This window comes from Leptidea sinapis, chromosome 16 (assembly GCF_905404315.1).
Source record: "Leptidea sinapis chromosome 16, ilLepSina1.1, whole genome shotgun sequence".
Lineage (NCBI taxonomy): Eukaryota > Metazoa > Arthropoda > Insecta > Lepidoptera > Pieridae > Leptidea > Leptidea sinapis.
In genome coordinates, this window is record NC_066280.1 from 2,959,193 (window position 1) to 2,985,239 (window position 26,047).

At 35.1% G+C, this 26,047-nt stretch overlaps 1 long non-coding RNA gene across 2 annotated transcripts; it reads left to right on the plus strand.

The window, feature by feature from the left end:
* Positions 1–1,229: 1,229 nt before the first annotated feature.
* On the plus strand, positions 1,230–25,449 carry LOC126968613 (uncharacterized). 2 transcript variants are annotated; one of them, XR_007730261.1, is made up of 3 exons: positions 1,230–1,593; positions 1,698–1,896; positions 25,309–25,449. It is a non-coding gene; the product is annotated as an uncharacterized LOC126968613 (long non-coding RNA). The 2 variants fall into 2 exon arrangements; XR_007730262.1 differs by lacking the exon at positions 25,309–25,449 and having other exon boundaries at positions 1,230–1,468; positions 1,534–1,593; positions 1,698–2,009.
* Positions 25,450–26,047: the final 598 nt, after the last annotated feature.

Sequence of the window (26,047 nt, forward strand, 5' to 3'; positions counted from 1 at the left end):
TCTGATGGAAATATTACTATAAGATCACAACGGCAAAGGCCGGTGGTGTCAAAAAGGTGGTGGTGGCAGAGAGCATAGACGTTTGACAGGAGTAAAGATAATACAACACCATAGACAAACCACCTACTCCGTAATGCTTCGTTTACACTTCCAACACTGGCCCTTAAAGGAAGCATTCACAATAACTTACAGTTATATACATTGTGTACACGATATTATGTTATGGTCATTAAACATTAATATAATATTCAACATAAATACCTTTTCCTTTTGTCATTGTTGGTGTTAGGTTCTTTAATTATTATTTTATCATATTTCAGAGAAGCTATGTTTCCTTTTTTCCTCTCTTTACCTAATACTTCTTTCGAGTAATCCTCCGATACATAAATTCCATTTAGATTCTTTTTGCTTTTCAGAATTTCCTTCTTCTTCCGTTCACTTAAATGGGAACATAGTACAGGTCTCGGATTAGTTCCTGCTTTTGGTTTTCCTAAGTGATTTAATTTGTTTACATCGTTGTCTTCTTACTTGATATTTATGTCCCTTTTGAACTTCTTCTTTATATTCTTAAATAGCTCAGCTGTTGAGTTTTCGCCCTCTTCTAATCCAAAAATAATTAGGTTATTACTTTTCTTTTCTCTTTTTAAATGTTCTATCTCCTTCTCTAATTTGCCGATTTTTTTTCTTAGAGTTTTTCGTTTTCCTACTTGATAGGCATTAGTTTTTCATCCATCCGATCCATAATATTGTTTGTAAGAGATTCTGTTAGTTCGATTGTCTGATTTTTCATTTCCATTTTCATTTTTTCAAATAATATTTCAAATTGTCTCTCCATAATATCAGGTCAAGTTACGTGAAACGGAACGTAACAGTAAACAGTAACTTTGGGTTTTCTTGTTCTGGCAACACTCTAGTTGATACCAAATGAACCAGATGACAGTTAGAGTGACATCACCAGTACCATTGATATTAGACTACAGTTGAAGTCACGTGCAACTTATTTAAATGTCAAAAAGGCGGTTAATTAATGATCTAACTTCGGATGATGATGTTGTGGATCTTATTGTATAATTGTGTTTTTTTTTTCGTTAGTAGCAAAATACAGATGTCGTTTTCGTTTATGGTCTTTTGACTGGGCTGAATGAATGCCTAGCCTTTGCCTTTACCGTTCAGGACGATTAAGAAAATTTATACAGATGTCAATTGTCAAATTGCTTGGTTCGTTAAATTTCAGTACATACAATAAACAATTATTTCTAACTTCATTCCAGCATTGAGCATTGTATTCGGTCAAAATTCCTCCACAATCCGGTCTTCCACTCAAGAAATCTGTACTTCCACAACACTCGCGGTACCTATAAATATTCTAAAAATAATTACGGTTTGTGATCGGGTTACATATAAAAAGTGGCGATAACTATTTATTTCAATATTAAATACACAGGAGCTTCACAGTTATGGCGTTACGGTAAGACAACCGGAACCGGAATTGGGAATCGTTGATAGTTCTTATTAACTCTAAATCATTTTTAGATAATTATTTCGAGGCAATTGGTCTGGGAGTCCAACGCGAGTATAAATGCAACTTTCTGTGTAAGTATTAGTGTAATATATTTTTAGATTTGAATATCATAATAAAGTATATGTATGTTGGTTGCTCCTAATTTTATTTTGACTTATTTTGTTATTCTTTTTAGCTCCTACTTTATATCAAAATGGACGATGATCATATCAGATTGATGGTGGATGAATTATAATCTGGTTCTAGCTATGAAGAGGAAACTGACAGTAACACAAAAGACTATGTGGAGGAGGAAGTAGCCACCGAGCAAGAGGGTGGCAAAGACTAGATATATTATGAGATAAAAGTAGAGAAAGTAGTGATTTTTACATAGGGTGAGTGTCAAAGTAAAGCTAATCATAAATATGTCATTTGATATGTTGAGTAATTTATTTTTACATTCCTAGCACTTAAGAAAAAAAAATCTCAATATCGAAGACAGGTTTATAATCGCATGAAAGTCAGTAAAATAATAAATAAATTGAGTATTATTCATAATTTTTGTTTCATTATATCGTAAACTTTGAAACTATAGTAATATTTGTTCGGCTTCATAGTAAAAATAATGTTGCAGGGGTACGAACATTGACGTTCTATACGTACAAACCATCGGTCTGTGACACCATGCGCGAGTATAGATGTTATAAAAATTTACGCGAGTAGAGGAAGGTTAATGAACTTTAGCAAGTATTTAACATCAGAAAGATTGCCACTTTTAATTAGATTGTTAATTTCACAAAATTTGTATTCTGTGCCGACTTCAATAGGTAACTAATTAAAATATTGTCTTTGTGATGTTAATTTATACAGTTAAGTAAATCCACTGAGATGAAGATTTAAATATTTTAGGAACCTATTTTAGAGGGCAACCTAATGAAAACTACAATCAAATGAAAAGAATCATCATTAAAATAGTACTGAAAAATCGCTATTTTCGTATTGTGGTAATGCGTTTTTTTTCCATATAATACAATTCATTATTTAATTATAATAATAATAATTAATTATATTATAATTATAACTAATTCACAAAGTAAGTTAATTGAAATAATATGCCTTAATCTACATAGGAATTTCCACGGAAATCCACTAGTATCCTCATCAATAATTTTAAATTCTATTAAAAATCACATGAAATAAAACAATGTCGTTTCTGTCCTATGTATGCTTAGCTCTTTAAAAGTACGGAATGGATTTTGATGCGGTTTTCTTCAATTTATATAATGATTCAAGAGAACGGTTTATAATATGTAAAATACATACATAATATAGTAGATAAACACGGATAATTTTAGAGGTTTCTAATGTGATGTCATCAATAAATACATTTCTGCGCTTACAATGCAAACGCTGGCTGAACCCTATGAGATAGATCAGAATAATGTAATAATAAGATAATAATACTATTATTATTATTGTACACATTAAAAAGATCTACAAAATAGTCCAGCATAGTATATGCCTATCTCTTAGGGATAACCCACAAAAACCAATTTCTTATCCTTTACTTTTAAGAGAAATAATGGCTTATATACGAAGTGATTTTAAGCACTACAGCATTAATCCTAATCCAATTAAGTAACTTAAATACAATCTTCATTTTATATAGATCAATATGGCCTATCAATATATTTACGGCATGTAATTTAAATGATTATTTTTGACGATATTACAGATTTCAAATGTAGGGACATAGCGGTTGCGGCGGCACAGGCTGGGAAAGCATAAGTATGAGTATCATTCAGTTTATTAAGTATTTCAGTCTATTTTTGTGTGTCATCGTGGTTATTGTTGAGATTTAAATAATGAGATCACTCGGAAATTACGTTCTATTAATTTAGTTTTTAGTATTAAATTTTGACAGAACGAAGTCTGTCCAGGCAATTAGTACTTTTTATTTTTTTTATATAAGAGGACGGCAAATATTATTAGTTCAAACGAGACTCGTTTGCGCTGTCATCATAGGACTTGGACCTGGGATTACCCTCTTATTCTTACGCCCCGGGGAAGCACAGGGTACAGAAATAATAATATATAAACAATAGTCTCGTTCATCACGCGAATTAATTAAATAATGTAGCAGCTGATTATATTCAAACCTTTGAATTTCCATTACTAAGTTTTAGATTACAAAATTGCTAATGACCTGGAATTAGCTACTTGAAATTATGTTCATAATTAAAACATAAGGGTTAGATACACCGACAAAATTTAATTTTATGCAAGTTAAATCACGAACAAGTGAAACCAAAGTTTTACTTACAATTAATATACAGGGTGGACCAAAAGTCCATTTACATTTGAATCGGTTGCCGCGTCCAGCAGTGATGGCGGTAGGGGGTGGAGGGGTTACGCATTGCAAGAGCGGCCAATGTGAATTTAGTACCATGGCGTCGTTTAGCGGTAGTCAACGTGCATTTTGTGTACGCGAGTACTATCGAAACAACGATTCTGCGACCTTAGCTCAACGAAAGTTTTGCAATCATTACAAGATACGACACAAAAATAAAGCTCCATCAGGTGTGTTAATTAAATAATGGGTGCTCAAGTTTGAGAAGACGGGTTCAAAAATGGATTTACCTCGATCTGGCCGGCCTAGAACGTTGAGGGACCCCGAAGACGTGGAGCGAGTAAAATCGTCTGTTCGTGACCAACCTGGACTATCAACTCGAAAGCGGTCTGCTGTCCTTAACGTGCCAAGATAATGATGTATTAAACCGCATTCTCAAGAAAGATTTAAGTCTACATTCCTATAAAATCCAAATGGTGCAGGAATTAAGGCCTCAGGACCATGCCACTAGGTTGCAGTTTGCGAACGAAATGGTAGAGCGATTCACCAGTTTTACAAAATTTTTTTCTCAACAAGGCACACTTCCACTCAATGGGCATCTTAATAGACAAAATTGTCGTTATTGGAGTGACACTATGTCATGGTGATCAAAAACCCCTGCATTCCAGCCAACCAACCCAGTAACTCTTGACGAATTAAAGGATCGTATTCGCACAGAAATCCAAAACATCTCAACTGAAACATGTAAAGCTGTCATCGAAAATTTCCGCTCTAGATTGCAGCAATGCCAGAATAATGAAGGATTGCATATGGATGATCTGATTTTTAAGAAATAAATTCCCCTTTTGTTTACTATCGAAAACAATAAACAGTTTTGATCTACTGTAATTAGTTTTTTTTTAATCATCATTCCAATTATAAACGGACTTTTGGTCCATCCTGTATATATATATGTATATATGTATATATATATATATATATATATATATATATATATATATATATATATATATATTGTAATAATGTAAGTAAAATAAACTTTTCAAAAACATTAAAAAGACAATTTGATTTTCCAAACGGACTAAAACTTAAATTAACTTCCTAGATAGAGGCACCTTACCTAAATGGTGATGGCCTAAAAATTCGTTTTCCAGTAAAAATATTCATGTTAGTCAGACTCGGTCCAGACGCGGCGACGTTGGCTTTGCATAATACTTTCAGTAAGCGTATTGACCAATCTGCATTCAAAATTGTGGTGACATCACAAGCCGTAAGTTCGCCGCTATTCGAAGCATTGCACAGGCATTGGATTGATATTTTGGTATTTCAACGGAGCTTTTTTTAGTATCATATTTATTGAGATTCTTTTCATGGTTGTCTTAGCTGATAGTGAGGACATTATTGTATTACAAAAAATGTGATTCGCTTAGAGATTAATTTTAAGAAATCAATATTTTGACAATTAACAGTGAGGCACCAAAACAAGCCGGTAAACGTGTAAATACATAGCCCCACGCACACACTTACACTAATACAAGCCGATCAGCCGCCATTATGAGATTAACAGATCGTCTGTGACAGATCAGTTTGCGTCGCAATAAAATATTTTAAAAATGCCGTCGTGGGTTGTGAAAAAACAATAATATTTAAGTATTTGTGGATGGATATATGATTATTTGGGGGAGAAAAAATTGTTGTAACTGGTATACCCCGTAACCGCACACGCACAAGCATAAAGGTGCTTCACTTGCTAATATTACGGCGCGGAGTCCTTCTTTTTTTACTAGTCCGTGATATAATATACAGGATGGCCCACCCAAACCGGTCAGTATGGGGATTTCAAAATATATAAGACATAGAAGAATATCTTCTAAGGAACCACTATATCGATTTTAGAGAAAACAAAAACTGCATTCATAGATTTTCAAAAAAAATCATACACGACTCGAACCCGGTCATTTTGGAAAAAAAAATTTTTTGTTTTATTGCCATATTACCAAAAAAAATACAAAATATAAAATCATTTATTTCGCACTTTTCATATACAAATTAACATTTTATACTGACCCCCACACTAGGCATTGCCTGTCTCGTGGGGGAAATAGTAGAATTAACAGAAAATAAATATATACAAGCGGCTAGTGACAACAAGCTGATTACTAAAATTTTACTAATCATATAAAGAAATAAAGTAACAGGTATAACTATACAAGTATTAATTGTGTGTATATGTGTTGTGTGTATGAAAGTGTGTGTATTGTGTGTATTTTTTAGGATTGTACCTTAAGAAGATTTTCAGTTTCCATATAGCCTTGAATATGGAGTGTTCTTTAAATTTACATAGCTGGACCAGTTTATTATAAATCCGGGGGTACAAAAAGGTTGGAAAGCGACATGCAAATGCAGTTTTGACATTAGTAACAGGCAATTTGTAAACTCGGTTTTTAAGCAATGTGTTGTATTCTTTTGAGTTCAGAGCTGTTTTGTGGACATGCATCGCCACTCTTACCAGGTACAGCTTTCGAACACTGAGTACCTGAGCGTCGCTGTACAAATCATTCGTTGGGTATCTAATCGGTTTCCTCAAAGCGACTTTTAACACAGCTCTTTGCGCTCTTTCCAATTTTATGAGATTGGTGGAATTTGTACCTCCCCAGGCTAGAATGCAGTAATTTATGATTGATTGTCCGAGGGCTAAATAGATGCTTTTTAATAATGAAAGCTCAGCGGACTCTCGAAGCAATTTAATGGTGTATACCAATTTTCGTAAACGAGTTGAGACAGCAGCAACGTGATCTCTGAAACTTAATGTTTCATCTACGACTATTCCAAGATATCTCATTGCGTTAACTCTTTTAATGTGGTCACAAGTGCACTTTTGAGCTGGATGTCTTGTACAGTTTGTACTGTGAATTTTAAGATTTTGCTGTTGGCTTGGTGATGAAGCAGAAGTCTTATAAAAGCATTGAAATCTAGTTTTAGAAGAATTTAAAGTTAGAATATTTTGTTTCAGCCAGTATGATACCAGTGACATACCTTGCTCGACATATTCGTAAACGGTATCCCAAGAGAGTCCGTGAAAAACAATAGCTGTGTCATCAGCGTAACACAGGATCTCAGCATTATGTAATGGGATAAACATTATGTCATTAATATATAATAAAAACAGAGTAGGACCTAAAATGCTGCCCTGTGGTACCCCGAAGGATATTGGTCTCAGGTCACTAAGTTTATCACCAACTTTAACACATTGGCTTCTATCCGTCAAATAGCTGGTAAACCAATCCAGTATAATTCCTCAGAACCCGTATGCTTCGAGCTTTCGCAGTAGGATGGGAATTGAAACTGTATCAAAGGCTTTCGATAAATCTAGGAAAACTCCTACACAGGCCCTTCCTTCGTCTAAATGGGCGGCAACAACTTTTGTGAGAAGAATCACTGCATCTTCTGTTGACTTGCCCCTTCTAAATCCAAACTGCCGATTCGCTATAAGGGAGTTAGATTCAAGGTAAGCGACTACTCTTTTGTTCACAATGCGCTCCAATAGTTTTGAGACAGACCCTACTAGTGATATCGGCCTGTAATTACTGGGTTCCATCTTTGATTGACCTTTATGGATCGGTACAACTGCCGCAACTTTCCATGCCTTAGGGAATGTACCACTTTCGATGCTTTGATTAAAAATCGCCGCTAGCGGTTCAGCAATTGCAGGGCCAATTGACTTTAGGACTTTATTATTCAGGTAATCAAGACCTGGGGAGCTATAAGGGTCTAATTTCTGAATGAGACCGAGAACTTCATGTTTATCTGTAGGCGCTATAAATATTGAGCTTAGTGCTGATGAGTTAATTTTGACCTTGGCTGCAAACGATTCTTCGGTTTCATTTTCTTGACCAAGTATTGTATTTGCAAGGTTTTGACCAGCTGAAGTAAAATACTCATTACAAATGTTTAAGGCCTCTGTCTCATTGTTTCTTATGTATTTTAAATCTTGCGCCGGAGGAGCTGTGCAATTGCGATGTGTTATTTTATTGATTGTTTGCCAGAGCTTTCTTGGATCTTTTTGGTGAGCAACTAGTTCCTTTTTTTCGTGTTCAGCTTTAATATTTCTTAAGAGTTTAATGTAGAAGTTACGATATCTTGAATAGATTAGTTTTTTAGTTTCATCATGAGGAAATTTTTTTGATATTTGGTGGAGTTTATCTCTTTGTTTGGAGCACCTAATGAGGCCAGGAGTCATCCAGGGGTGGATGCAAAATTTTGAACGACTTACCTTAATAGTTTTGGTGTTTTTAGCTATCGCAGCTGATACAGCAGTCGTGAAAATAGACACCGCATCGTCAACAGAGTTTGCTTGAATAACTGAAGACCAGTCAAGCAGTTCTAGCTCTTTATTAAGATCATCGTAGTTTACTTTCAGTTTTGATCTCACCTGAGTTGTGATTTTCTGCTGATCTGTTTTGATACCAACCATGATTAGAGCATGATCAGTAAGATCGGTGGTACACACAATCGATTCGGCTTGAAGGTTACATGGGACGAATATGTGATCGATGCAGGTTTTACTGTGTGTAGGTTTGTTGATAGACGACAGTAGCCCATGTGAAGCAAGTACTTCCAAGTAACTTGATGTTTGCTCAGTAGTTATTTCTTCTATAATGTTAATATTCACGTCACCTGACAGTATGAGACAAGAGTGTCGGTTAACTGACTTGAGCAGCTGGTCCAAGGACTGAATAAAGTTGTCAGTGTTAGGGAACGACGGAGAACGGTAAATACCTAGAACTGTGAAAACTTTGCATACACTTATCTTCAAACAGTTTGCTTCGGCTATATCAGGTTCGGAAACTTCCGCAGACCATTTGTTATTTACGTAAGCGATGACCCCACCTGATTTGTTGATGTTCTTTTTTGTGCTGTGTGCTATATAACCATTTATTTGCTTAATTGTGGTGTAATCATTAATCCAACATTCGCTGAGAATAATAACGTCAAACGGTATATCGATTCTAGCTAAAGTCAATAAGAAATTATCAAAGTTCCGCTGCATGCTTCTGATATTTACTTGAAGAATTTTAAGTGTATATTTTGTTATAATGGGATAACATACTTCCGGGCTAGAAATAATGTGGCATTTAATGTCAAAAGAATTATCAATTTCAGTCATAAGATCTTAAGCAGCCATAGAAAATGGATAATTATAAAATAAATTTGTTTTCTAAGTAATAAATACCACGATGTAAAAGCGCCCATACAAGGAAGAGGACGTGCATGTACATTGGGGTTTGTTTTAAAGGTAAGTGTTTGTTTAAGATTTTTTCTTTCAAATATTGTAGTATGTGTGACTGTTTGGGTGTGTGTTGAGTTAAGTTGAGTGAGAGTGTTAAAATTCAAAAGAAATATTTTGAACGAAGTTAAATACAAAATTTCTAAAGATAAAAAACAAAATACATATATGTTTTACTAAAGTTATTCGTTACGTTTGTCTGAGAAGTTCTGGAGATCCTCAAGAGAACGAATCTGATGGGCCGGGCTTCCGTCTCGACCCTCGTGCTTTCTGATATATATATTTCCTCTTTGAGTGCAGCAGTATTTAAATCCATTCTCCTTAATCCAAGCCCGGGCATCACGAAATAACCGCCGGCTAGTACTGGTCAGGCGCTCATTTACAAACAGTTTCATTTCGGGTCCAGCTGGTACTATGTCCTTGGTGGTTAGGGCCGAGCGTCGCATTTTCGCATTTTTGAAAAACTCTTCGCGCTTCGCCCTCCGAACAAAGGATACTACCAAGGGACGAGGTCGACTGTCATTTTTACCACTGGAATGGCGTGGGCCTGCTCGGGATGCAAAGTTCACATCAGCTTCTTCTAGCTTCATCCCAATCTTTGTGGCTGTAGTTAGAACCATGTGAAATGGGTTTTCGTTGGGAGTTTCAGGGAGACCTATTATTTCTAGCTCTGAGTTAAGAGATAGCTGGGCCTGTTGGTTTAGCTGGCGTTTGAGCTCAGAAACTTCTATTTTAAGTACAGAATTCTCCTTTTCTTGCTCTTCTAGCTTAAGAATACGTGTATTGTAGTTCTGAAGTTTTTCTGATAAAGTCTCGAAGTGGCTTGTGAATTCAGTTTGAAGCTTTGCCATACCTTCTCTCAATAAGCGGATTTCTGAAACCAGTGATTGCATTTCGTCCGGCCGGTTGCGTTGCAAATTGTTCTTTCGGTGGGTGACATTTCCTGATGTCTGTACCTGATTGTGTATATTGTCGCCGTCCATTTTATGTTATCGCAACGTGGTAGGGGGATGAGCGCGGTTTTGTTATATATTAGATAGGTTTATTATAGATAGATTTATTAGGTGAGATTTTAAAAGTTCAATGCACACCTAGCCTGAATTGAAGATACTTAATATTTTTAAATTTATTTCAATTTATAAATTTAAATTATAAAATATTTTATTATAATAAATTATATAAAAAAATATTATAATAATTAAAGAAAGACACAATAAAAAAAAAAAGAATATGAGTTTACTAAGATTAGAACTAGTGACCTATGGACTCAGTGTAACACACTGTTAATGATTAGGCCATTCACGATGTTTAGTTTAGATTGAAATTTTACATTCAATTGATGGCAAGCGATAAATTATTGCTGATGTTGTCACTACTTGTCACTATTGTTGTGGATTCCGTCAGCTGATTAGTATTTTGTTAGTACCCACTTTCTTTCACTTTATACACAACAGATTTTATTTATGTTGTATTTTTAGACACTTCAACTAATATTCTATTGTGATCTGCTAATAATTACATTGTAAGCTGTGCGTGATAATTATGTTTATTATTGTGGAAATCTGTGGATATATTGTTAAGGATAATTTGAGCACTATCACAGAATTTAATATCTTTGCTTCACTACTAACACACAGTGTCACAGTATAAATTGGATATTTTTACGTTTTACTATAACTATTAGTGAATAATAATAATTGATGCACTACGGTAACTGTACTACCGATTAAAATGTAAGGTAAGACTTTCCAATGAGTATTTTAATTTAAATATTTATCTTTACGTTAACTAAGCAGGTACTTGTTGACACCGCGCGCAACCCAAATTATTATATATATATATATTGATAGTGTAGGTTGTAAGAAGTGATTGTTGCTATGAAACCTTGTGTTTAAAATTGAAAGAAATTGCTTTTTTAAATATTATTTTAATTTTTTTAGCAAATGTTCAAAATGGCAACCATTTTCTTGAATGCAATAGTCAACTGCCGTCATTCGTTTTCTCATTGATTGAAATTTCGTAATTCAGAAGTACACGTTCCATTTTCAAATACCAGCAATAACATATTTTTACTGGTACGCAGGCATGAAGCATTCATTTTTTTAAATTGAAATTCGGCAATCTTAGAAGTTCACATTCCATTTTCAAATAACAGCAAAATAAAATACTTTTACTGGTATACGCAGACAAAATGACGATTGGTTAGTGCCTACATTTTTTTAACAACTAAAACCAACAATTACATGAAACAATATCAAATAAAGCAATTTCTTTTAATTTTAGACACAAGGTTTCAACAATCACTCCTTATAACCTACACTATCAATATGGCAATAAAACAAAAATGTCTTTTTTTTCCAAAATGACCGGGTTTGATTCCCGAGTCGTGTATGATTTTTTTTGAAAATCTATGAATGCAGTTTTTGTTTTCTCTAAAATCGATATCGTGGTTCCTTAGAAGATATTCTTCTATCTCATATATATTCTGAAATCCCCACACTGACCGGTTTGAGTGGGCCACCCTGTATATATATAGTGAAGATTACTTACTTCTTTTTGAAGAATAGTGATCATTACAATATTAGCACAAGAGGAAGGTATAGACGTGCTTTTCCAACTTCCAGACTTAAAAAAGTGGTTACTCATTCAATGGGCATATGTATACAAATCACAGCAACTGAACTTCCGATAAACAAATTTAAGCTTCATATAATGGAAATTTTAATGAAGAGAACGGATTAAAAAGTTGTGGAATATTTTATAGATGATTAAAATGTGTGGATACTGTGAAAAATGTAACGGAGAATAAAACTTGCTAAATTTTTTGCTGGTTCTCAGAACAAGGCCTCCTAGAATCGATAACATCAAAATTACCTTTCATAAGTGCACAATTTCACATGTAAGAAATTAAACTTCTATGGCAAATTAATTTTTAAATCTCGTTTATATTTATACTAGTAACCTTTTTCTCACTCGCTGTCTCCCCACTCGCATCATGGCTATGTTCTTCATGCTACGTTGCCCTTTATCACTCTATCTCAATCGGTCTTAATCGCTCTCTCTCCTTGGATAAAAACGTCCCACATTTTTAAAAAATAATTTCGTTAGGAGAAATTATTTTTAGTTAACAATATATTTTTTTTTTTATGGAATAGGAGAACAAACGAGCGTACGGGTCACCTATTGTTAAGTGATCACCGCCGCCCACAATCTCTTGCAACACCAGAGGAATCAGAGGAGCGTTGCCGGCCTTAAAGAAAGGTGTACGCGCTTTTTTTTTGAAGGTACCCATGTCGTATAGTCGGAAGTTCATACCACTGCTTTTTAGTACGTAGAAGAAAGCTCCTTGAAAACCGCACTGTGGAGGACCGCCACATATCCAGATGGTGGGGATGATATCCTAACTTGTGGTGTGTCGTGCAAAAGTGGAATTCAACGGCAGGAATCAGGTTAAACAGCTCTTCGGAACACTCACTGTGATAAATGCGGTAGACATCCAGCCGTTCACAGAGCACTGGGTCCCCGACAATTCGAGCTGCTCTACGTTGCACGCGGTCACCAGTGCTGTTGTCTGTATAGCAATGTATGTTGGAGGTGTCCAACATATCATTGATATGCAGAAAAAACAGCGTGGGAGATAGCACACAGCCTTGGGGCACTCCAGCGTTCACGGGCTGGGATTTGAGCAATAACCGTGGAGAACGACCTGTATGCTGCGCCCAGTGAGGAAGCTGGAGGTCCACTTGCATAAGCTCTCGAGAATCCCAAATTATGGAAGTTTTGAGACAAGCGCCTTGTGCCATACACGATCAAAGGCCTTCGCTATATCCAGTCTAACTGCCAGACCTTCCCCCTTGCTTTCAATAGCCGCCGCCCATCCCATGTGTTAGGAAAACCAGAAGATCACCTGCCGACCGACCATGGCGAAAGACGTACTATCAGTCGTTGATCAACTGGTGACCTAGGTATACCAAGAGCTGACGGATGATTATGCTCTCCATGATTTTGGAAAGCAGGGAGGTAATAGCAATAGGCATGTAGTTTGCCGGATCCATACTGTCTCCTTTTTTTGGATTGGATGGACAAGGGCTGACTTCCATGAGTCAGGGACTACGCCTTTTGAATAAGAGTGCCAGAATAAATGCGTTAGCACGGGCATCAACTCAGGGGTACACGTTCTAAGCACGATTGGAGAAATGCCATCCGACCCGCTTAACTTCCTGACGTCCAACGAAAACAGAGCTCGCCGAACAGTTTTTTGTCTGAACTGTACTTCAAGCATGTAGCTCTGACAATGCGGGATTGTCGGGGGTGTTTTTCCGTTGTCGTCAAGAGTCGAGTTGGAGGCAAAATTAGTGCAAAGGAGATCGGCTTTCTCTTTTGCCGTATTGGCCAGGTTGTCATTCCTCATGTGCAACGGCGGCATGGGCGACTGGTTGAAGTTACCATGAGCAGCTTTCGACAACGACCAGAACTTGCGTGTTCCGGTCGGGTAACTGGACAGCTGCTCGCCAATTTTGACGACGTGCTTCTATTTCGCACGGGCGATTTGCCGCTTAAAAAATCTGGAAGCACGGTTATATTTCCTCTTCAGAACTTTGCAGTTCGGATCCCTTGAGCCCAGCGCCGCAACCCGTTGTGCCCGATGAAATCAACCAAGACTACGATTTCACCGAGGGGATCTGTGCAAGCACGTCGTCAATTGCCGCTTGAACGTAGCCCTTGAGATGGTCGGTCTGTGCTTTACCACTATGGGACCTGTAGACACACGCATAGATGCGGACGCGGTCCTCTCAATCTACGCGGAGCCAAAGAGTAGACAGGTCCCTCAGAATTGCCGAGCCGGCGACAGCAGATATCCTGGTGTGAGGCAAAAAATTGTGCTCAATTTTGTACCCGGGGTACGTTAAATATGGCGTATCTGGTGGTGTTACTGCCTCGTTTGTCCTCGGTCATAGAATCTCGGTCAAGAATAGAAGAAGGGCAGCCCGAGCGAGAGTGCTCGGGGAAGGATTCTCCGACTCTGGTAGAGCCGGTACCCTCCTGGGGTAAAATCTTTTTTGGTACCAAAAAAGATGTTAATGATGTATGAAGAAATAGTAAAGTATGAAAGCAGTGGCCTATATTAGCTATATAATTTTGTTGTTTAAAATGTCAGACTTACTCTGTTTTTCACTTATATTATAATTGTGAATATGTGCAAATTCTATCTAGCACAAAAAAACATTTTGTTAGTATCAAACAAATACCTTTGCATTGAGGTAGAAACATTATTTGATAGGGATGTCGTAAAAACGAGTTTGGTAATATTAAATGACACACGTGTTTTTTGGGGTATATGAGCCTTATAACAATCTTACTTATAAGATACACGCCCCACACTTAGTGTGGATGAAAAAAATTGTTATCGCACCTTCAGGCGAGATCGATTCTATATTTGTATTGCAGAAGGCACACTGCTTATAACCCAGGTTCTAAAAAATAATTGAGAGAAAGAATGAAATTTAAAGAAATTAGCATATTGAATGTTGTCTCCCATATATATATATATATTATAATCATCTTATCACCAATAACAAACATAAACTTGTTATGCCTACTACTCAGTTAGATCGAGTTAGTAAGTGGTGGGCGATGCATTTTAAGCCTTTATAACATGATCCCAAAAATATGTAGAAAACAAGTGTCTTACGAAATTCAAAAGAACTGTCTGAAACCTTTTTCGGGTAAATGTTATTATTAAATAAATTACTCTCTTATTTATATCACCATAGGAATGGAGCAACCATCCTCAGGTAACTAATAATCCTGTAACTAATTATTTTCACTGTACCAAAACTGTTAATATAAAAAAGAATCCCGCTGTGTTTTGAGAAGATTCGAGTAGTTATGTCCATAGCTAATCTAATTATTATGAGTTTCAATTATTATTAGTCTTTATCAGATCGAATTTATTATAAAGGGACCAGTCTGTGAGTATGTAGGTGGTATTCCACCTCAAACAAAAAAACAGCAATCTGGAAATAATTATACCATCAATCCAAAAAAAGGTATTAACATAAATATATCAGCATAAAATAAATTACTGTTTTTTATGGATTTTGCATTTATATTTCATAACATCAATAATTATTTCATAAAGTATGCTCCCTGTTGTTAGAGTTAAATTGTTTCAGTTTGTTATAATAAAATATAAAACAAATATTGGAAATAAAATTATTATGGGTCTCAGATCGAAATAAAAACTATTCTATCTCTCAAGTTGGACTGAACTGCAGTCCATGGAGAAATTCCCCATTAAAATCGGTTCATTAGTTTAGGAGTCCATCCATTGCGGACAAAAAACGTGTCACGTAATTTATATATATTAAGAAGATATAGGATTAACGGCGGAATTATTAGGTAACAAACATACAAACAAATATATGCAGTAAAATTTTATAACCCTCCTTCAGAAGTTGAAATATTAAATTTAAAACTGAAAACTTTTAATGTCGCGTCGTCTCTTGTAACGAGTACTAAACTAGGAACGCCGTCCGCAACTGTTCTAATGAATAACTATGAAAATATTCATGTATAATGAAACTCAGGACAACACTTAGCAAAAAATGTTTAATTTATTCAAGGTAGCTCAACAACATCTCATTTAAATATTAAAGTCACGAATAACACCTCTCGTCTTTTGCATATTGTTTGTAACAAACTGTATGGTAATATTTATGTCAACATGCATCAAAATTAATTGCAATTAATGTTTTTATTTAAGAAAATATGAGATGAAGAATTTACTCAATGATTTTATTTCACTTGATTCAATATTCATTTGTGTGAATGTGTGACTGATGTTTATGTGTAAAACGATAGGAAATGCATAATCCAGAGCTTTCCTTTCCAATTTTTCATTTAATATAGTTAGAAATCTTTTCATTTTGATTAAATTTCCATCTCGTAACTGGACCCATTATAAGAAAATTAGATTTGATAATTTATTATACAATATGTGATTGAATGAAATTTTATGGGTACATAATATTATCATACCTTTATTAATATATACAATAACTTATATATCTAAATATATATAAATTACGTGACACGTTGTTTGTCCGCGATGGACTCCTAAACTAAATACCGGATTTTAATGGGGATTACTTCATGGAGTGCAGTTTGATCCAACTTGAGAGATAGGATAGTTTTTATTTCAATTTTGGACCCATAATAATTTTTATTTTCAATATTTGTTTTGTATGGACATATTTTCTATGAGAGAATTTAGTGACGCACGGTTTGACTGTTCCGCTGTGAAACAATTTCATTAAAACAACAGGGACCATTTTTTACGAAATAATTCTTGATGTTTTAAAATATTATTGGCAAATTCCTATAAAACAGTATTTTTATTATCTACAGAACAACGTCTGTCGGGTCAGCTAGTATGAATATAAAAATTACCGTTTTATAAAGTAGAACTGATGAAGAAGACATAAAATGAATACTAAAGCTTCTCATTCATATAATATACCAGTGGGTGGATCCTTGCACGGGATGCTGGCTAAATTATGTATATCACAACGCCTATTTCTACAGTGTAGCAGTAATGTGTAAGCAATATTGTGTTTCGGTCTGAAGGGCTCCGTAGCTGATGAAATTACCGGGCAAATGAGACTTAACATATAAATAATCGACTTAGTATGTCGAGGTGACGAGCGCAATTGTAGTGCTACTCAGAACTGAAGAATGGGCAGAGCATATAAATTACCATCAGCTGAATATACTTTATGTTTTAACATTTTTTGTTACATAATCACACTGTTCATTGTTTGTGCATATTGAAATTTATTATATTTTTAGTTTGATTTGTATTTTTAAGTTTTTCTTAGCTTTTATTTATTTTTGTTTTTTTATATGAAAAACGATGATAATGTCGTAGTAACGACTGATAATAATAATAAGAATTACATTTACACAAATTATCTTGCCCCAAACTAGGCATAGCCTGTACATGGGTACAAGACAACGATATATTTAATACTATATACTTACTTAAACATACATAAAAACATCCTTATTCATCATCATATAAATTATTGAACTTACCGGGATTCGAACCCGGGACCTGTGGCTTAGTAGTCAGGATCACTAACCATTCGGCTATATGGGTCGTCATCGATGTATTAGCGTCGTGGTCTTCAGCACACAGACACAACTGGATTTCGGACATAAAAAAATTGCTAATCATGATGATCCTGGTAAGAATAATGTAGGAACTATTTAAATTATGAAATTTACATCGTCCTTGACCAAAATTCAAATATTCACATTAATCTGACGCCACATTGAAGGGGTTGAAAATCACCGTCACAGATTCCATTACCTACATACAATCAGACAGACAGAATTATTGTATTGTCATTGGTCCTTGATATTTATTTTAAGTAATTGTGGATATACATGTCTTAATAAGATATACGTTGTTATGTTTGTTTGAACTCCAATGGGCGTTTCATTGTTCTCCTAGCCTCAAAGTTGTGTAACTGCATGTTTAATGTTTAGCAAATATCGCTGTATGTTTTTGTTCTATTAATCATTTATAAATAAAGAATAAATCGATATAAATTCGAAATATTCCCAAAACACAGACTCAGGTTAAGCTAATATAAAGAAATAGCCTTTAGTATTTTGTTTATAGCTCAAAAACTATTTATACTAATGGAATTTTTCAAATAGATTTTTAAAGACGAAAAAGTTTTCACTCTTCGAACTCTATCTCTGTCATTTATAAATTTAATTCAACGCCGAAAATGGCTCTCTACTAACGACTAAAATAGTACAATATCAAATAATAAACATAGCAACAATAGATCGTACACTATTCAAAGTACTACAGCTTGAATGTCATTTTTAATACAATGAATCTGAGTTCGGTTACAATAATATGATTATTGTCTTAAAATATAATATTTTGCCCGAACAAATTTAATTAAATATTTACATACCAATCCATCTGTCATCCATCAGCTTTACGTATTAAAAACCGTTCAATTTACGGTCACTGTAAATGTGGATGAAGCCACTTAGTTTGAGCACAGGCACAAGTGAATGAAGTCAGAATTGAAAGGGCTCTTAACTGCCAACGAGCGGCCCTCACGTTCTGAAATGTCTTTCCAACTCAATGACTAACAAGAATTGTTGGATACTTACTTTTGCTTTCAGCTAATTGTTTTTTGGACCATTTCTGTATATCTTACATCTCATAGCAGCATTTCTGTATATCTTAGAGACTATAGTTATTGTGGCAATGGAGAGGGCTATGACTAAACCGCGCGGCCAAACTGACTTGAAACCAGTAGTTGAAATTAATAATAAAACATCACCCCTACTACAATCGGTACACCGCGGCCGATTGCAATGCAACATGCGAAATAAAAAAATAATCACTTTAAATGACCATTTGTTGCAGTGTGATAGCCGAGACTATATCGCACTGCGGTAGAGCGTCATATTTGAGATTCGTCGTTATTATTTTATTGCACATAATTTACAGTTTGCACGATAGGAACATTAATTGCAGGGTGTGTTTTATTATATTTATCTTTTGTAGTATTCCTGAATCTAATATCTCAAAACCATATTGTAAAGCAAAAAGTTTAACGAGAATGTATCACGCTAGAATATCGTTCATTTTTGTTGCAGTTGCAAGTTGTGATAAATTTTTAAATTGTGCTTCTATTTCAACAAAGATAGGGTCTTTATTTTTATTTAGTTAGAGTTTAAGTGAGAAGTTTGGACATGAATAACATCTGTAACTATGCTTCCATAGTGTGAGGCAATTAAAAGTGACGATTATGACATCACACATCTGGAGGAGGAGTATTTGGGACGAAACAAATATAATATTACTAGTATTTGAAATGAATTATTTAGTCAAACCCATAGGTAAAATCATCTGAATATTTATCAATTAAGAGGCAGCGTGCTATAGAATATATACATCAATTCAAGTTGTAGAAAAGCGTGAAATGTTTTGAATAGCAAAACTCGTAACTTTACAAATGTCTGTCGTAATGTCACTTTCCTGCGATACAGTCAGATTTAGTATGGCAACGCTTTGTGCGGCTGATATAAAACCGTACGAGGAAGAATACTCTACAGTGGATAACATTAAATTTATGTTGTGAATTCAATTTGTGTGCAAGCTATCGGTTGACTTGTGGATCGCTCTTATTGACACGGTGTTGTTGTCTCCATTGATTTAAAAATAAATTATAACCACCAGACTTATATCATTTATACATCTAGATAGAATGGAGATGTGAAAACGTCGAAAGAATAAAGGTTGAAAGTAAAACTCTATTTTGAGCAATGCACGCCTACTTACACAAAGTTGCATACAAACCGCGAGTGTAAGACGTGGCTTGTGACGCACACTAAAGTAATAAACCTGGCCTGTTTACATGGGTTGTCCAGCAGGAGGAACGGCAGGAGGATGCAATAGGAGGGGAAACGAGCGTACGGGTCACCTGTTGTTAAGTGATCACCGTCGCCCACAATCTCTTGCAACACTAGAGGAATCACATAGAGCTGGTACCCTCCTGGGGTAATTTCTTTTTTAAGACCGCTCTCATATTTAGTTGGGGAGAGGGATGGCCTCCGGTCTTCGACACTAACCTATGCAAAACATAGCGGCACTAGTCCGCTACTTCACGCTGGTATTCTGTGCGAATGTGGTAATTAACCCGGTCGAGTCTGGCCCGATTGTGCTGACGTCATAAGACGGCAGCGTGACTCTCCCACTTCTAAAAAGGGATCCAACGACAACAACGATTCCGAAGAACTTTCAATACTTCGTGTAAAATTTTCTCTATTTGCCTCATACAATAATAATAATAGTCCTTGAATTGTCTTGTACAGTCATGCGGAGAGAGAGAACTTTTTAAGTCATAAAAAAATATTGCTCAAAGATCTTTTCGACTTTGATGTGTGATAAAAAACAATTGACGTATAATTTCCCGCCAATTAGCACTTTTTTGTTTATTTTACAAACCTTGCGCATTTATAGTAGGATATATTTACACTTCACATATTATTTCCTATTCTGAGTAATACTGACCAAAAGTTAATTCATGTTTGCGAGTAAAACTGTGGAACCAAAACTCGTGATTAAATACCTGTTGGTATAGTATTTCAACAAGGCTCGCTTTAGCTACCGGTTTGTACACAGACAAAATTAGTATTTCTGTATTTATGAGGCAGATGTATTTTGTAATTCAAAATATGCTAAGTTTAATAAAAGTCTAAGGATTGCAGCTGGAATTAAACATACACGTGATAGACGCATTAATTATCTTAGGACAAGGTCCACTTCACTTAACAATTCGTTGTAACTTCTGCGGGGTCTTTTGATGTAGAAATTACAAATTTGCGCAAAACTTACACTTCGCCATTTGAATATGCAAAATATTAGTCTTTCCGAACATTATGTATGGCTGGCTACATGGACTCTGACATGGAAACAGACCGAAGACGTATTGACGCCTTTGAGACATCTCAAATTGTGCAGTAGCGTCGTATGTTACGCATCTTATGGGAATTTTTCTAGACTTATGAATAGATTAGTACCAGTATCAACTCGATCCATTTGACCGCGTGCAATGCAGAGCAGCTCGAATTATTGGGGACCCAGTGCTCTGTGAACGGCTGGATCACTTGGCGTTGCGTAGAGACGTCGTTCATTGTGTATATTTTACTGCATTTATCACGGTGAGTGTTCCGAAGAGCTGTTAACCTAATTCCTGCCGCCGAATTCCACCTTCGCACGACACGCCACAAGTTAGGATATCATACCCACCATCTGGATGTGTGGCGGTTCTCCACAGTGCGGTTTTCAAGGAGCTTTCTTTCACGTACTACTAAGCTGTGGAATGAGCTTCCTTGTGCGGTGTTTCCGGGACGACACGACATGGGTACCTAAAAGGCCGGCAACGCTCTTGTGATTCCACTGGTTTTGCAATTGAATGTGGGCGGCGGTGATCACTTAACACCAGGTGACCTGTACGCTCGTTTGTCCTCCTATTCCTTAAAAAAAATCTTATTTTAAAGTTATATCCCTTACCTCTGGGAATAATTCTACAAATTAAATTTGTAACCAAAATTTATGAACGATGCGGAACTCCACAACCTGAGTGTTGAAGGTTGTGGACATACCGAGATTTACGAACCATGCGTCACTCGAACTGTTGGCTCTGCTGTTGTTAGCTCGTTCATAAATTTTGGTTCAAATTTAATTTTCAAATAAAAATTTATAAACGATGCGAGACTCGAACCTACGACCTCTCGCGTTCCGTGCTCTGCCAACTAAGCTACCCTTTCGAGTGACGTATACGTATGAGTGAGCTTTGTGTATTAATCCAAGAATTGAGGGTTATCAGTTTAAAAACAAAACAAACTGTTTAGATTTACACGAGCAATATCTCAAGACAATTTCCTAATATGCAAATATTGGGGATGAGCAGGTTATCAACTGTAAAGTGGATCCTGTATATGAAGCCACAACCTTGAACAAAGCATACAACATTTTATGACGATGACTAGGACAATCTTGAAATAATTGGATACTCCGCAATTGTTTATTCTCTGTGTCGCATTTTTTTTGTTATGGCAAACTATAGTGCAGATACTTCCTGTAGAAATAGAGAGATCTTTAGACAGCAGACGCATTGGTATCAGATTTGCCAATTGACTCTCGCGCCGATTAATAGCAAAATTGTCACCGAGCACCGAACACAGTTGCACGCAAATCGCAAATACAATAATGTTAACAAATTTTCAACAGTACTTAAACATTAGCTTAAAATGTAGCATTAAATAAAATTTATAAACTTATCTCTGAATAAACAATGCCCTAAGAAAATCTCATCGTTTTTCTCATTGTTGTTGAGTGTCTTAGTTTTATTCTTCTTATTTGTATTCAGAGTCTGAATAATGCTGACCTTTTGTAATTAACTCGGCCCGTTCATTAGCAAAGTGTTTTGATGGAACTGTCGCATTTTATTTGAAGGCTCTCAAGGTTGTCTATCTTATATACTACTCGTGGTAGACGAAAATCTACTAAGTGGGAATATAGATTTATTTTTGTTAACATTAAAGTTTTATTTCGCTTATAGACCAGTGCTGAAGCCTTCAAAAATAATAAAAAGTGAAAAATAGAAATAGTAGGATACCCGTAGTGATACCCATTGGAAATGGAAGAGAATATAACAATAATGAAAGAAAAAATAAATTACGGACGATCTGAGGTGGGGAAGTTGAAAGGGGGGGGGGGTGATTAAGGGTAAAAAACTGTTTAAATCTATTTCCAGCATAACTGCAAGTTCTATGGAAATAATTTAAATGGGGTAATATAGTAGTTAAAAGCTTTATTTTATTATTGCATTATTTTCTTTAGATTCACATGTTTAAAATTCGTTATATCTTTCGAAAGGATTGTCGTATTTTAAGAGTTTAAAAAGTTATACAGGTATTAAAACGGTCATCAATAAAATATTATTTAATGCCATACAGATTTATGCAGAAGTATGAATAATATGCTTTGATTTTGTCGGCACTCTCATCAATATAGTGGCATAACCACAGTAGTTGGACTTATGGTATTGCAGGCATTTTTTTTTTGTTGATATTGCTACGGTCTATAACAATGTAGAACATTTATTTGTTCTATCATGTATAGTTTCCACAGCACACGCGATTACAGATTTTTTATGACAAATATTTCACACCTTGGGTTATATTATTCCATTTTTATACAGATGAAAACGTTATACAGCCTATATCACTCATTGAAGATACAGCTTTCTAATGGTGAAAGAAAATTTTGAAATTGGTCCAGTAGTTTTGTGTGAAAACATTACAAACAATACATACAAAATAAAATTTTATTTATTTTCCACACACAGCAACTATCAATACAGGTATTACCTAATGCGACAGTTACAAACACAAGAATAACATATATACAAACAACAAACAAATCATCTAAAACTAATCATAGAATAGCAAAAATTAATAAACCAAACATTACATAAGCAAAAATACATCACACCAGAAAATATAAAAAAGTGAACATACAACTATTTATCATAACATACTACATATAACAATACCCTTGCAAGTTCACTTCACGTACAATCAAAAATGTCCACTTTGTGGTGGAGTTCATTTATATGGCGAAGGGCTCTAGTTAAAGGCGACTTTGCCGACACATTTGTTCTCGCCATCGGAATGTATAGTAGTGGCGGATGGAGGCGCCTCCACACGTACCGTACAAATTGTTTACTCTTTATAATATTGGCTTAGAATTATACCATTGAGGTACTATAAGCAACTAAATTTATTGTATACAATTAATTTAAAGCTATGTTGGTTATCTCATGGCTATGTTGCGAAATGTGCGAAAATCGGACGTCACTTTCGCACATTCCGTCGACGGGAATTAGGGAAACAGTCAAGTGGTTCATGTGATGGAAAGTTAAAAAAAAAACAAGTGGACATCAGTAATAGCAGACTCTGAGGATAATACTGCCTTATATAATCAATCGAATCTAAAATTAAATTCAACATTAATGATCACCTAAAATCGAACAATATCAATACGATTTCATTAAAAACTCATCCCACTGCTGAGTAAAGTCAGGCAATCATACCCCTTCTTCTTTTGGCGTGTAAATGGGTACCAGTTTGTTGCTATTACTACTGCTCCATCTTTCGTTACTGGCCCTTGATATGTAGAATGCCCAATTCCATTTCGCAGTTTTATTTTTATTATGTCCATTAGTTTACTTTTTTTTTCCGTATTTCATGCTTTGTTATTTTGTCTTTTAGTGTTATATATAATAAGTTTCTTTCCATATTTATATACATAAAGTTTTGTGAGTTATAAATACAGAACATTATAGATGGAGTTAATCTCCACGATATATAGATATAACTTACGTTTGGTTGTTGATAAAAGCGGAACAATGGTCCCGCAACACCCACAGTGTAATATAAGCCATTGTCTACTTAATTACGATGAGTGTCTTTGAGATATGGCCGGTATACACTTCAACAAAGCCTGCCACACACATACTTACTGCATAATGTTGTCTCTCCCAAAAATTGTTGCATACACTTACTATTTAAGAGAAATTTCTTGCTCTCTCTATGATATGAGATGAAAAATATTATAAGAAACAGCGAACTGTACAGGAAATTATCTATTAAAAAGTCATTTAGTTCAAAAGATTTTTAATATGATGAATATTTTACAAAATCTCCATAGTAATTCTGTAGTAGTTATGGAAAACAATGTTGATAGTTATTAAATTAAAATCTGTTAGAGTGTGAACCCAATATTTACAGTATTCGTTAAGATCGGTGTATTCTGAGAAGTATACTTCTATAGCTCATGTAAATGGAAAGTAATGCTAAGTTTAATTACATTAAGGAATGTGAAATTAATGACATTAAAGAATCGCTCAGGGACATTAAGAATGTACAAGGCAGTACAAGCCTGCCTAATGTTGGCAGCACAGTACCTATTGCACATTTTATTTTATCAAATACGTTCCTTCGTCGACCGCTGCAAGCACTTTTAGTGGCGCGAACGGTCCGCTTCGAGTTTAAATAGCTAGCAAATTTTATGTAGTAGATGCAAACCATTTTATGGACCTGACTAAAATAATGCTACCTAACAAAAAGTTTTTTTTTTATAATCGCTTATAAAATGCTCGCGAAATACTAATAAAAATTTATTACGGTGTGTGGGGAAGATGTAGCTGTACTAAATAACATTTATTTTGTATTAATTTACATTTACTTTTTTGACTTACTCGTGTAAGACTTTGACTATTTGGCGCTTGATAATGTTTTGTTGCATTACTCTACATAGTATTATATTGTAATTGAAATTATTTGTAAATCGATAAAAATGTAATTCTTGGTTTAAAAGAATGGCAATGAGTTTCTTGCTACTTCTTCTCATTAGCTTAACCCCTTACGAAGTAGCGATAGAATCAATAAGAAAAATAATTGACATTCCTAAGTGTGATTTCCGTCTCCTACATGAATAAAGTAATTTTGATTTGATTTGATTTACACATATATTTGCTAAAATATGCCTATCTGATTTTTTAGGGGTGTGTTGTAGGTGCGTGGATTTAGAATGCCATACTTCAATATGCTGCGGTTGGAATTTTGAATTTTGACTTGGTAATGTCCGGTGGTGGAATTCAGCTGCTGGAATCAACCCGAACAGCTCCTCTGAGCGTTCCGCGGTAAAAGATGCAGAAAGAACCCTTATCTCTACATAACGCAAACTTAAACATAACAAACAAAACACAAGAACTGAACAATATAGGACGATATACATTATATAAATGTAGAGTCGTTTTTCTTTGACACCATATTTTGTTTGTACATGAATTGGCTAAATAGATGTTACTAAAATATTTGTAACACCTATTTATTTACCATATTTGACGCATAATTAATTCTGAATAATGAAATATTATGAATTTTAAATAATAATATACATATCCACAAATAAGATTTGAAAACAAAATTTTATGAACGATGCGGGACTCGAACCCACGACCTTTCGCGTTCCGTGCGAGTGCTCTTCCAACAGAGCTAACCGTTCGAGTGACGTATCGGCATAAAATCTTGTATGCTTTGTTCAACTCTCAGGTTGTGGCTTCATATACATGATCTACTTTACAGTTGATAACCTACTCATCCCCAATATTTTCATATTAGGAAATTGACTTGAGCTGTCGCTCTTGTAAATCTAAACAAGTTGTTATGTTTTTAAAGTGATAGCCCTCAATTCTAGGATTTATACACAAATAAAATTTGAAAACAAAATTTACTGTTC